We start from the raw sequence: 14,044 nt of genomic DNA on the forward strand, positions 1-14,044 counted from the left end.
TATTTTGAAATTTAGGAGGTGACATTTGTTTCTTAATTGGAATTTTAACCTTGAGACCAACTCTTCAACTTGATTTACCATTTTCTCATGAGCTATCCTCCACTGACTCACTCAAAATACAAACTTCGAAGTTCTTAAATTCACAGTGACCATGAAATTTGAATCTTTGTCTTTTGGTCATAATACCATTATACAATATTTATAAGGATGTAGGAAAGAATTATTTTACATTTAGGAAGATAAAACTGTATTCTTTAAGTGGTAATTCTCTTATTTTCCTGTGTAATTCCCTGATGATGAGTGATGTTGAGCATCTTTTCATGTGTCTGTTAGCCATCTGGATGTCTTTGGAAAAGTCTATTCATGTTTTCTGTCCATTTCTTCACTGGATTACTGTGTTTTGGATGTTGAGTTTGGTTAGTTCTTTATAGATTTTGGATACTAATCCTTTGTCCAATATATCATTTGCAAATATCTTCCCCCATTCTGTTGTTGCCTTTTAGTTTTGTTGATTGTTTCCTTTGCTGTGCAGAAGATTTTTATTTTAATGAGGTCCCATAGTTCATTTTTGCTTTTATTTCAGAAAAATGAAACCTTGCTATTTGCAACAATGTGGATAGACTAGAGTGTATTATAATAAGTGAAATAAGTCAGAGAAAGACAAATATCATATAATTTCACTTATATGTGGAATTTAAGAAACACAACAGATAAACTTAGGGGAAGGGAAGGAAAGATAAGATAAAAACATAAGAGAGAGGCAAGCCATGAGAGACATAACAATAGAGAACAAACTGAGGGTTGCTAGAGGGGAAGTGGGAGGGGGGATGGGTGAAATGGGTGATGAGCACTAAGGAGGACACTTGGGATGAGCACTGGGTGTCATATGTAAGAAATGAATCACTGGGTTCTACTCCTAAAGCCAAGATGACACTGTATGTTAACGAACTTGTATTTAAATTAAAAAAAAAAAAAAATACACAGTAGCCCACCATGCTGGTTTCTATTTAAACCAAATTTGAAAGAAAAATCATCATTTCTTTTGGATTTATATTTTGTTCATTTTTCATTGGGACAGACTTTCATCTAAACAAGAAGAAACACGTGAACTACAATGGTCAATATGAGGAACAAAGACTGATGGAAGAGGAAGCAAAAAGGCAATGGAGGAAATAATTTAGGAAATTATGGTATAAAAAGTAGAAAAGAGAGGTAGAAAGGAATTATTCAAGAAAATATAAAAGGGAAAGAGTCAGTATTAGACATTCAGATTCAACAGATATTTTCGAACCTCTGTGGGCTTGCCTGTGTGCTGGGCTCTGAACAAAATGAAAAAGGCCTCTGCTTCCAAGGAACTTATATTGTAGTTGTTGTGTATCAGTTAAGATTAGGTGGTCTGTATGAAAAAAAATGTGTGAAAAGATTTTAAAAGTCACACTGTTTTTCTTTAACCCAAAAGAAAACTGAACTTAACCCAGTGTCGGTTAAATTCTACCCTGAAGACAATTCACTGTTCAAAACAGCTGCTGTGGCCCCAGCTTCCCCATCCATTACCAGACAGCAAGAAAGGGGAAGAGAAAATAAAGCAAAAGGGAAATATTATCCCTTAAGGAACCAACCATGCTAGGAGTCTCTTCCCAAAACTTTTAACTTCTAACTCATTAGTCAGGGCTTAGTCATGTTGAAACCTTTAGCATATATGGAAGAGAGGGAAATAAAATATTTTTGTTGGGCATATCGCTGCTCCAAATAATACTAGTTGTTTGCTCTTAAAGCAGAAAGGGAGAATGGATAGCATGTAGGGATCCAGTTGGCTCTGCCATGGATAGAAATGTGAACAATGTGATCTTTGATTATTATTTTATATTTATTTGCTTCTTATGGTCTTCAAACCATGGATATATTTATAATGATAAAAAAAAATAGAGACTTATGTTGCCTGAGTCTATTTTCTCCTAGTTGGCCCTATCAGTTATTGTTCATCTAAATCTACTTTTCCTTTTTTCCATTCCCTAAGAGCTTACTTGTTTTTAGTGGAACTGGGAAAATTGTTTAAACTCCAACGTGACTCACAGAACTACTTGCAGATGTTGCCTTTGAACATTTGGAGACTAATGAGAGCTGCACACTAATCTCATTAGATTATTCACAAATAAAAACAATAATTTTATATTCTTAATAGTTTAAGATCCAGAGATTTGGCACAAGACACTGCCAATTCAACCCTATTTCCAGTTACTCATACTGAGGACATATCTAAATAAGTTCCAGAAGCACCTTAAAGTTTCAATCCCATTATAATTCCTGTGGCTAATTACTGGTGGCAGAAGGACTGAGTCTCTCTTTCACATATTAGTTTTGGAAAGTTAAACTCTGTTAGAGTACTAATAAGGAGTATGCTGATTGCTTCTCAGCTCCTACTTCCCTCCCTCACACTATTAGAAAATAAATGAATGGTTAAATCTTTCTCTGAATCAATCATGGAATTTCCTGAGCACAGGAGCTTTACAATTTGCAGTATGCTTTTACCTGTAGTATCTCACTTTATTCTCATACTTTCCCTGTAAAGCATAACAATTTGCAGTTATTACCCACATTGTACCATATCTGAGGGTCTGAGGAGTGACCTGAATTGTTCAAGTCACTTGGCCTGTAAAATTTGAACTATGACCGATTAAAAAACATTTTTTCACTATAATTAATGTCCTTTTAATCTACCCACAAATTTTCAGTAAAATTATTTTCCTATGTTGCTGTTACCAATACAGAAGAAAAAACAAAAAAACAAAATTTTTCTATGTTGCTTCTGCATTCCCCTCTTTTAATTACATGCATACACACTTTCACATCTCTCCCTTTTCTTCCTTTCCAGAGCAATTTGTTTTGTAGCTATCCCTTAATTAATGCCCGTTCTTCACCCATTGGTATAAAGGGCAGGAATGAAATATCAAAACTTGCTTTGTAATTGTAGATTCACTCCTGCTGCGAGGCTGAATGAAAGGAATAAAATTTCAATTAAGCAATTACGGAGGAGTGCCGCTGAAAGCCTCAGGGGTGCAACTGTTCCTCTCCATGATTTTTGCAGCCCTCATTGACCATATGTTGAATTTCCATTTTCCATGGTTTCCTCTCAGGCGGAAATCTCCACATATTGACATGTGTGTAATGGAGGAGCACCACGTGAGGCCCAGTTTTGTATTTATCCAAGCCCACTTGCTTCAATGTCTGTGACAAGAGTAGAATGGGTACCAGCAAGAGGCCGGACATTTTCGATGCCCTGTCAAAGCCTGGCTGTTCTTGGTCCTGTGATGATATGGAAATGGCTCCCTTCTTATTGTGCAAGCCAAGCTCACATGTGGATTAGCCCTTTGAACACCAAGTCCATTTCTTTGCTTTCATTGTTTAGTACTTGTAAGCCAGAACCTGCATAAAGAGTAGGCATTCCCGTTTCCAACCACGTAGACTGACTTCAGAAAGCCTAAGAGAGGCGAGCTCATAGAGTCACGTTGTCTCCAAGATACCAAAGAAGCCACGTTTGATTGTGTTTTCCTGTCTTTCAACTCATAGACTTAAGGTTCCTGCGACTTGTGAGCACAAACTATCAGTCTATAGATACTCAAGGCACTTGGAATCAGTCACCACATGTCTACCCACTGGAATTAATTTGGAGTAACAACATGTTCTGTGGATATTTCTTAGTTGCTTTTTTTCTTCAGTGCCTTTGCTCTGAGATTATAAAGCACATATTTAAAAAATTCTAATAGTTCTAAATGTGAAAATAATGCTTTAATACTAATGTAATATACTAGTACTACTAATATGCTACATTTACATTACAATTCAAATTTGTCATGTCATTATTGTTTCTTTGCATTGCTGACCTTGATGTTAAGAAACAGAAACACGTGGAAGCAGTAGTGATCTTTTGTATCACTATTTTATGAAAGGGGATCTAGGATTCTGAAGCAGAAGTATTCAGGAGTTTGTTTTTAAATGTTAATACCATTGTCAATATACTCTAGAACTTAAAAAATGTTACAAAGAGTGCTGAAGAAAGAACTTTATTTTTTAAAAAACATGAAAAATAAAAAGGAATATTCATTGAATCTTCTCCAGTCCCTATCCCTAATACCTGAGCCTGCAGAAGTGAACACAGACCACACTATCCTTTGCAAACAGGGTTTCGAGGCCTCCCTGTAGGACCAAGCCCAGTGTCCTCACTGGTGCATTCTAAACTGTAATGGTCTGATCCATGCTTTGTTTAACTTTTCTATTTCCACTGTCTCACTTAAGTTCCAGTAATAACATTTTACTGAATTTTCCTGAATAGTTTTAAGCCTCTACATAATTTTCCTAAATTGCTTCAGCCTACAATGATCTTCCTTTCTTATGGATTGAATTGTGTTCCCCCCAAAAGATATGTTGAAGTTATAACCCCCAGTATCTCAGAATGTGACCTTATTTTGAAATAAGGTTAATGTAGATGTGATTAGTTAGGGTAGGTGGGCCACTAATACAGCATGACTTGTGTGCTTACTCATAAGACAATGGCCATATGAAGATTCAAACACACAGGGAGAAGTGATGTATCTGCAATGACTGCCAACCATCACCAAAAGCCAGGGGAGAGGCATGGAACAGATTCTCCCTCATGAAAAAACCCTTAGAAAAAAACAACCCTATAGACACTTTGATTGTGGACTTCCAGCTTCCAGAAATGTGAGAGAATACATTTTTGGTGTTTTAAGCTACCCAACGTGTGGTGTTTTATTACAGCAGCCCTAGGAAATGACTATATTCTCCATTTCCAACTGCTATTGTCTGCCCATTCTATGGAGCACAGTTTAAACATAATCGCTATTCTCCCTAGTTCCTCCCTGAAGGAAGGCTATCAGAAATCTCTTACACCTACCTCATTTCCTCTCACCCTACCTTGTTACTCTAGCCATTTCTATGCAGTCAGCTGCCTACAGACACAACCTGACAGGACCTCATTCAATAACAGGGCATGTCTTTACTTTCTTCCCCTAACCTTCTCTGCTTCCACCAAGTGGGACTTCTCTAGGCTGCAGAAACTGCTCAGTCATACTAACACACACCAATCTGAAAGAGCAAAGGAGTTAATATACTGGAGGGCTGTGAGCCAGTAAACTAATACTCCTCTGTAATGTTCCTTGGATGGATGGTTCTGAGACACATTTTACCCAGTAGCTTGCAGGACTGAGCGGAACCGAGCCCACAGAAAACCAGCTCATCACTACAGCTTTAGATTGCCTTTCCCTTCATTTCTGTGTCATTTTTTTCAGTTCTCTACTTTTTGAGGTCACATTCTGAAATAATTCAGTGTCACAAAAGCTTTAGTCTTAAGTTCTGCTTTGGGGGTAGAAGGTAAGCAGGCTGAGACATTTTTCCACCATAGATTGACTTTGCACTGTAAATATTCATGTGGAAAACCCTGCTTTGCACTTGGTTATTTGTGAATGCATATGAATGTCCTGATTCATCAGGAGGCTCTGGCTGCTGTGGCTGTGAGGGATGTCTGTGGCCTTGCTTTATCTAATATAGGACCCAGGGCAAAGAAAAAAGTGAAAACAACAAACAACCACCAATAGCAGTTTCTAATACTATATATTTAAATATTTAAAGGTAACAATTCAACCTAATAAATTATCAAATAAAATAGGTACCCTCCTTCCACTTGACAAATACGTCTTCGTAATGACCTGGAAGGCCAGGTTAAATTCAGGAAACTTGGATTTTTTTCTGGTATGGGAGTCCCATACCAGAGCACAGCAGGGAGAGAGGGAGCCAGCACTTGGCCTGAAGCCTGTCCAGCTTTTCTTTGTATCACACCCCAAATACCATCCCACTTTGTCCTGTACATGTGGACTCCCTATTCAACTCTACTGCCTTGGGTCTAGGGATTACACATAATGGTTCAGTCTGCCTTTGATGGGATAAAGCCTGGAAGAAAAGTCAGGACCACTGGACATGGAATTCCGAGATCCTGAGGATCTAGATCATGACCCACAAGGGGCTGTGTGATTTCAAGGTGGGCATATCACAAAGAATGGTCAAGAAGTTTGTTCAATAAGGAAGGTTTGTTTCATAAAGAATTATCTCCAAGCTAAAATGGGCAGTAACAAATCCCTGAAATCGTAGTGCTTGTGAACAAAAACCATAAATAAAATAAATACAACCACACTTTACAACATAAAAAGATCTTTGAAAATAGGGCTTATTCTTATGTAAAGTTGATGAAAATCATAGAGTGCTTCAGGGAGCACTGAAAATCCTGCTCATTGCCCATTGACAGTTCTAGTAATCCTTTCATTATCCTTGAGAATTCCAGAATTCCACATCAAAGAGAGAGTATGGTAATCCCAGAACCCCTGTGGTTAACAGGTAAATACAGAGGGCAGCCCAAAGGCTTATCACTTTCTCTGCCATCTTCTAACCCCATTCCAAACTTTAGTTATATCCCCTACATTGGCAAAATTAGCTGGATTAAATTTTCTGACTGAACAAGTTTAATGATGATGTTTCCCTCCAGTTAGTTTACTATGTTTTATTTTATTTTGTTTTGTTTTCCTATTTGTGTACTTATTTATTTGAATATCTTCTTTAAAAACCCTATCAAGTAATTTGAAAATAGCTATATGGCTACAGTATTAAGCAATCCCATACACCTGGTTTTTTTTGATAAATGGTATATAATAAACAAATTTTTAAAAAGGCTTTTGTCTTGCACTCAAAGGATGCACACTATAAAGCTATGCAAATTCAGATTCTTATTACATTATTTAGTACTGAGCAAACTTATTCATCAATTGTCTTGCACATGCTCTTTTCCAACAACTCATGGTATTTATAATTCATCCATATCAAATAGTGTTTACTAAATGTCTCTCTAGATAACACATTCACTGTTTAATTCTTGATGTAGCTATTAAAGTGTTAGCTTTATTTTTTGGCATTTTATAGTGAGTGGAGGTATCATGGAATGTCTTAAGTAGGGTGTTTTTACCTTCATTTACCTCCCCCCATTCCTACCCCTGCCTTGATATTCTTATAGTTTCTAAATATTATGGAAGCATGAATAGCACCATGAAAATTTTTTATATGTATTGATGTATAATATACAGCCTAAAGGAAAAAATCACAGTGTGCACACTACACAGTAAAGACCACTTTCTCCATTCCAGCCAGACTGTACCCATAAGCCCCTCCCATACAGAGATTTCTGAATAATTTTGTTTCTAGATTAAACAAACTTAAAAAAAAACTTTTGACATTTATTTATTTTTGAGAGACAGAGAGACAGAGCACAAGCAGGGAGGGGCAAAGAGAGATGGAGACACAGAATCCAAAAGCAGGCTCTAGACTCTTGAGCTGTCAGCACAAAATCTTATGTGGGGCTTGAACCCATGAACTACCTGAGCTAAAGTTGGATGCTTAACTGACTGAGCCACTCAGGTGCCCCACAAACTTTTTATTAAAATGGAATGGTACACTAAGATAACTTAAGAATTTTCCCAATACAGGAATGCTAGCAAACTATAACGAAAATTTTTTCAAATGTGTAGTTGAACACACGGAAAGAAAGTAAGATCCTCAGGTGCTAACTATATACAAAGTAGAGAAAACAAGAATTGTAAGTGAATGGGTGCTGTGGCTGTGTGGTAGGAAACTGGGGCAGGTGACAAGCCCTTGGACTCGTGTGAGGAAGGGAACTGTACGTGAAATCTTGACCTTAATCCAGAACATTAAAATGACTGTACCTTCAAACCAGAACACCCTTAGGCTCAGAGGGAGAATGCATGAAGACTTTCCTAATGATATTTGGCAGTGGGTGGCTTTAAAGTAGTTAATTTCCAATTCTCAGCTTCCTAAAATTGATCTTTTATAGAATATCTGAGATTTTTAAAAATGCTTATGCCTAAAGTGAATCCATCTGGCATATGCTGGTTCTCAGTGTACCTCTCTTTTCATAATCACCCTTTCCCAAATAATAAAAGACACATTTTATGTTTCCTCTAACAGTGACCTTACTAAGGGGCTTTGGCCAAAAGTGTAACGTTCTCCATGTCAAACAAAGTGGCCATGGGAAGACTGATGATGGTGTTGGGCAAATGAGTATTTAATGACTGGTTAACTGATCTTTTCAGAAATCAGATAGTATCTAAATTGCTCTTAATTAAATTGAAGCAGGATCTACTTGGCATTTAGCTTAACATTAAAAATAAATATTGATGACAGTGTTTTCTGCCATATAACTCAGATTAAATTAGTTCAATTATATGTCAATGCTGCAACAATTCCCATCTACTTACTTATGTAAACATGAGTTTTCAGCATTTATAGCTATTCAACTTATAACTATGAATAAACCCAGTTTCATATTAGAAATACAAAACATTCATCAATGGATAAATTCATAAACTAATTTTAAAAAGACTTGCACATAGAGCAAGTGTGTGTAATAATTAACAATATGTTATTTTGCTACTGGCTTCCAAAAAATAGCTGTAATAATAGCTCAAGTGATGAGAAAATAATAATACTAAGAGCCTTATGATTTCAAGAAATACAAAATGAAAATATAAATTTGTAATCTGATTTTGCCCTATGGAGATATGTTAGGGTAATCAATTAAAGATAAAGAATTCTGACTTCAATCCATTCTGAATAATTTTCTCTTCATTCCAAATCTTTTTACATGCTCTACTCTCTAATGGAATGTCTTATGTATGTATGTATGTATGTATGTATGTATGTATGTATTTATAGCTACCAACAATTTTTAAATTCCAAGTACAGGCTAGGAACATGTTCTGTTTGGCCAAATACCAGGTTCGGTAAACCTACATTTATGCTGCCAATGAGTTCCAATAGGACCCTTGGGCTATACTGTAGGGACTGAAAAGTGACAACTGAATGGACTGAAAAGTGACCACTGAAAAATAACAATGCATTTCAGAGTTTAAGTATGATTGCTTTAGTCAAAAAGTAGAATTTTACTAAAATTCAACTTTGCCTTTATCTAAATATCTAGCAATGCACATAATGGCACTGGCACATATATTTGGATTTGACCCTGAGTCACCGTAAAGGTACAATTGGTGATGTTCCTTACATAGACAAGTGTATAAATATTTCATTCCAATGACTAATGACTACATTCTATTATTTACTCTATAACATTTAAGTTCTACTCTTCTATACCTAATTGGCTAAAGAATGGCAAGATAACATGACTGATACTAAAGACGATAATGTAATGAGCTTGTAAAGAGCATCACAAAGTACTATACAATTTGTTCAATTTACCTTGCATAATTTAGATTTGTTCTAGTTTGTCAAAAAGTGACTTTCATGCATTTTTTTCCCTCTGTATGGTCTTTAGACTGGAATACAATGCATCAGATTACTACATTCATAAGGAAATTTTACATGTAACTCTCTGTAGTGAAAGAGTGTTGTCCTTAGTCAACTTTAGCCAAGTTTCCTGAAGCCTGTATCATGTATTAATATGAAATAAACAAAATATGCAATAAAGGCTAAGGAAATGTTGATGTTATCATGTATTCTATATGGAAATATACCTTGGCTGACATTTTAATGACATATAAAGATTTTTTAAAGATTTCTGAACTAGTTGTTTTGGCCTATATATACAGCTTGCTCAGTTTCAGGACATTTTGACATGATAATATCTCATATCCTGTAACTGATATAGCAACTACCCAACTAGACGAGGTTTTCATGGGTTAAGCACAGTTAACTAACTTACATTTCTTTTTCCAACCTAATTAAGTCAAAGAGATAAAATTCCATGGGAAAAAAAAAAAACACAAAAGAGGCCAAGGAAAATTTTCCAATAATTCATCAGAGTTATTTACAACGCAATTATACATAAAAACAGTTATTTAAAAATGAACCTGAAAAATGTTAAACTCCTGGTAAATTGGGAGGGAAAGATGTCAAATACTCCACAAGTGTAAATCTTATGATGTGAGTTCTTAAATCATTTTTGTTTACTCATTGGCAGCTCATGTTTTCTCCAAGGAAACTAATTAAAAACTAAGGAACAACTTGGGATGGCAATGTTTAAGAATGTTAGTGCTACTCAGCTTAAAAGTTCTAACTGGTATAAAAACAGAAGAAAATTGACCTATAATTTTTTTAATGTCAAATCCTATTAAGACAATATTAGTGACATAAAATTTTATATTGCCGTATTTTTATAATTATAAAAGTAAGCAAAAGTTAAAATCCAAATGCTAAGGAAATGAATAAAGTGAATAAAAGTCCTCCATATTCCCCCATTAGTTTCTGGCTATCCAGTCCTTCAGATTTTTTTCTATACATATTACTAATAGTGTTTTATTCTATTTTACAGAAAGATATCAGACAATACAGACTGCTCTCAAATTTGACATTTTTCATTTATCAGTGTATTGTGAACATTATTTCATGCTGCTAAGTTTAAGTCTATCTCATTATGTTTAATGGCTTCATGTTATTCCATTAAATGGGTCTATTATAGTGCTTCTCTACTGATGAAAATTTGAGTTCTTAGCTATCAAAACAATATAGAAATGGAGGTGTCTGGATGACTCAGTTCGTTGAGCATCTGATAGCTCAGGTCATGATCTCATGATTCCTGAGTTTGAGCCCCACATCAGACTCCATGGTGACGGTGTGGAGCCTGTTTGGGATTCTCTTTCTCTCCCTCTCTCTCTGCCCCGCCCCTGCTTGTGCTCGCTCTCTCTCTCTCTCTCTCAATAAATAAATAAATGAGTACTTAAAAAACAATATAGAAATGTACATATGTTATCATACTTTGACACTTATTTCTGAAGGATAACTAGATGTGAAAATGTTATGTCAAGGATATGATCACTTTAAATTTAATAAATATTTCTAAAATATTATTGAATTAATGTTGTACTGACTATAATAACCAAAGCATTAAAATCTCCCTGTGTTTTATGTTTGTTTGGCAAGTTTCACATATGGAAATTGAATACATAAATTTGTATAATCCCATACAATTTATATACAAAGAATATTATCACTAATTGGTAAACTCTCATGTTTTGATTTATATTTTGTCTTCCAAGCTTTATTTACATAACATTTTGCTTATTAGATTGTTCTTTTTTAATATTAACATATTAGTATTAATGTAGACAACATAGAAGTCTTTCACATTTATCTTTGTGTTCTAAGCACAAAATATAATGTTTGGCATATACTAGGTGTTCAATAAATTCTTATTGTATAAGTTAATGAAAATTATTTACCCTTACTTATGAATAAAGAAAACAAGGAAACACTAAATGTTTCCAAAAGAGGGTGAAGCCAGGTTTCTTGCTGGCCTACCATAATTACTTTTCTTTCCATTGCACTGCACTTAGTTTTGTGAAATATATCTCTAAGGGTTTATGCTGTAGATTTTGTTTTTTGGTAGTTGAGAGGCATCTAGCCCATTAAAAGGCTACATCTTTGGCTGCTACCTTTCTGTTTCCTCTCCAACTCCTCTCTCCCTCCCCATGTATACAAGTACTACTGAACAAGCTGAAAATATGAAGTCATGCCAGGATTTGTTTAAAAAGCTAAACATTTCAGTGAAAGATCTTCCTGAAATAAGAAACTAAGGATAATTTTCATGAACCTCCAATAAAGATCTGATAATGTTATTCACGCTGCAATTTGAAAGTGAAGCAGGAGGAAAATCAGCCTCGCTCTGCCACTGCATAAATCATTCCCCTGGGAGTGAGAGAAGTGCTCAGAGAATGGGAAATGGGAAATTCGTGACTCTTCCTGACGAACGGTTTGGTCTAGAGTGAGCTGCAGTCGTGATTTTCCAATAACAGCCTCTCCCGAAACCAAGATAAATTCCAATTCAAAAATAATGCCTTTATTGTGTTCAAAATGGTTTGTTTTGTGTAAGACAGTTTATTAAACTGCTGAAATTTGTCATCGAAAACAGGGTTTTGTACAGATAGGACTTGGTAGGATCTTGCTACCGGGAACTGACATGAACTAGAATGCGGATCCCATAACTGATTCTAAGGGAGGAAGAAACTATTGATCTAAATCCTCTGGCAGGAAAATAACACGTTTTAATTGAAGAAAACAAATACAAGCATACTCCTAGAGGCATTTCAACCCCCTGTTTCTTTCCTGCCATATGTATTTGATTATGGAATATGCTGTAAAGGTAAACTAAGAATCGATTAGCTTAGATGTCATCAGTGATAATCAATGGGCTTCCTAGCATTAGATAGCAGGTGGTGCAGAATGTGCAAACTGGGAAGCCTTCATGTTCCACCACAGCAGGGGTTCTCTCCGGCGAATGTTTCCCTCACTCCACCATCCCCGTGTGTTTGGCAACCTCTGGACCAAAGTTTGGTTGTCACAACTGGTTTGGGGTGAGGGAGCAGTTGCTACGGCATCTACTGTGCTGTTAAACATCCTATAATGCGCAGCACAGTCCCCATAACACATGATTATCCAACCCACATGTCAGCAGCACTGCTATTATGAAACCCTGTGCTAGGTAAATGGACAAAATCCCAGGTATGTCTTTGTAATATACTTTTGATTCAGAGTGAGATGATTAAGGAAAAGATAAAAATGGCTTCAGACATGTATTAAATTGCAGTTAAAATTACACCTTTAAGTTACTTTAAATCATATTTACAATGAATGGTGGATTAATGTTGACTAACATCGTTTAAATAATGCTATGAATGTAGGGTAACAATTCAGTAGGATCAATTTGCAGGGTTTTGAGTAAAATTTAGTACCTGCGTCTTACATAAATTAGGTACCTTTTTATTCAGACTTTACAGCAAACTTCCAGAAAGGGAGTTTTACTATCCAGAATAGATACATAGATTCCTCTGAAAACTATGGATACCAAGAAGACTGGGCTCAGTTTCCCAGAAACTTTCTGTAGAATATGGTCCTAACTGGTTCTTTATTAGATGTCCTGCCTTCAGCTTTGGTGCTGTAGGTGAAATTAACATGGCTTCCCTGACCACAGCTGCCTGGATCAGAAAGAGGGGCATGTGCCATAGGCCTAGTCTCACCAAAATATCAAGGTGGCAGTTAACATAATAGATTTAGTGATAATACCTTTCTGCTCCATTTTGATGTAAAGTTTTTTTGTTTTTATTTTATTCCAGCAAACAGAATTATAATTTGGCTTTAATAATTTTGTAAGTTGGCTTCATACATTTTAGATGGACTATTATATTTCTTAATCTTAATTTGCTTTCCATTTTATCATGAGTTTTTACGCTTTTGTGTGGGCTATGCTGGAAAGAGAGTAGGGCAACTCTTCCTGAACAGCTTGGCAATAATTCTGCCTAACAGATGCCCCCCATGGGAGCAAGAGGCAACTCAGTCAAATGCTCTTTTGTAAGAAGGATAAACTCTAAGGTGAGCAAAAGGTTAAGTCTCTAAGGCCATCATATGCTATTCCTAAAGCTATTTGTGAATCCCAGGAATCCTGAGACTTCGGTCACTCTGGAGCCAATCAGACAAATCTACCTCACATTTCTGTGCATTCTTTCAATTTTCTTAATCACTGAAGATGCAGAACTTCTTCTTGTAACTCCAAGAGACTTCTTTTGTAGGAGCTGAATCTGCAGAACTGAATTTGAGAACTGGAACCCACACAAGTCCTTTGCTCTGTGTTCAGACCATACTGGGCCTAAATATTTTTCTGCACACATCCTAAAAATTCTGTGATTGAACACACTTTCCTAGTCATATGTAAACAGTACTAAGAATAAACAAAAACACTTAGCTACTGCCTCCACAAAAACTTATCCCTCCTAGACAAGAGTACGGAACAACTAAGACAGTATACTAATCAGACCCTGAGCCTTCTCATCAAGACTTGCTTAAAGAATCTTCTCTCACCTTAACTTGCTATGTCCACCAATCCAAAGTCATTGTATCATAAACTTTGCCTGATTACAGCTGTTTTCTTACCTTTCAAGATTCAAATGATAATGATCCAACT

At 35.9% G+C, this 14,044-nt stretch overlaps 1 long non-coding RNA gene across 4 annotated transcripts in view; it reads left to right on the forward strand.

The window, feature by feature from the left end:
* Window positions 1-14,044, forward strand: part of LOC132683259 (uncharacterized) — a 93,119-nt gene that overhangs the window by 42,028 nt on the left and 37,047 nt on the right. Inside the window, exon 5 of one of the 4 annotated variants that reach the window (XR_009612126.3) lies at window positions 1,079-8,602. The exons of 2 other annotated variants lie outside the window; for them this stretch is intronic. This is a non-coding gene — a long non-coding RNA (uncharacterized LOC132683259). Of the gene's footprint in view, window positions 1-1,078; window positions 8,603-14,044 lie in introns of those variants that run through there. One more of the 4 variants, XR_009612127.3, reaches the window with a different exon arrangement.

The sequence above is a fragment of the Panthera onca genome, chromosome C2, assembly GCF_046562875.1.
Source record: "Panthera onca isolate mPanOnc1 chromosome C2, mPanOnc1 haplotype 2, whole genome shotgun sequence".
NCBI lineage: Eukaryota > Metazoa > Chordata > Mammalia > Carnivora > Felidae > Panthera > Panthera onca.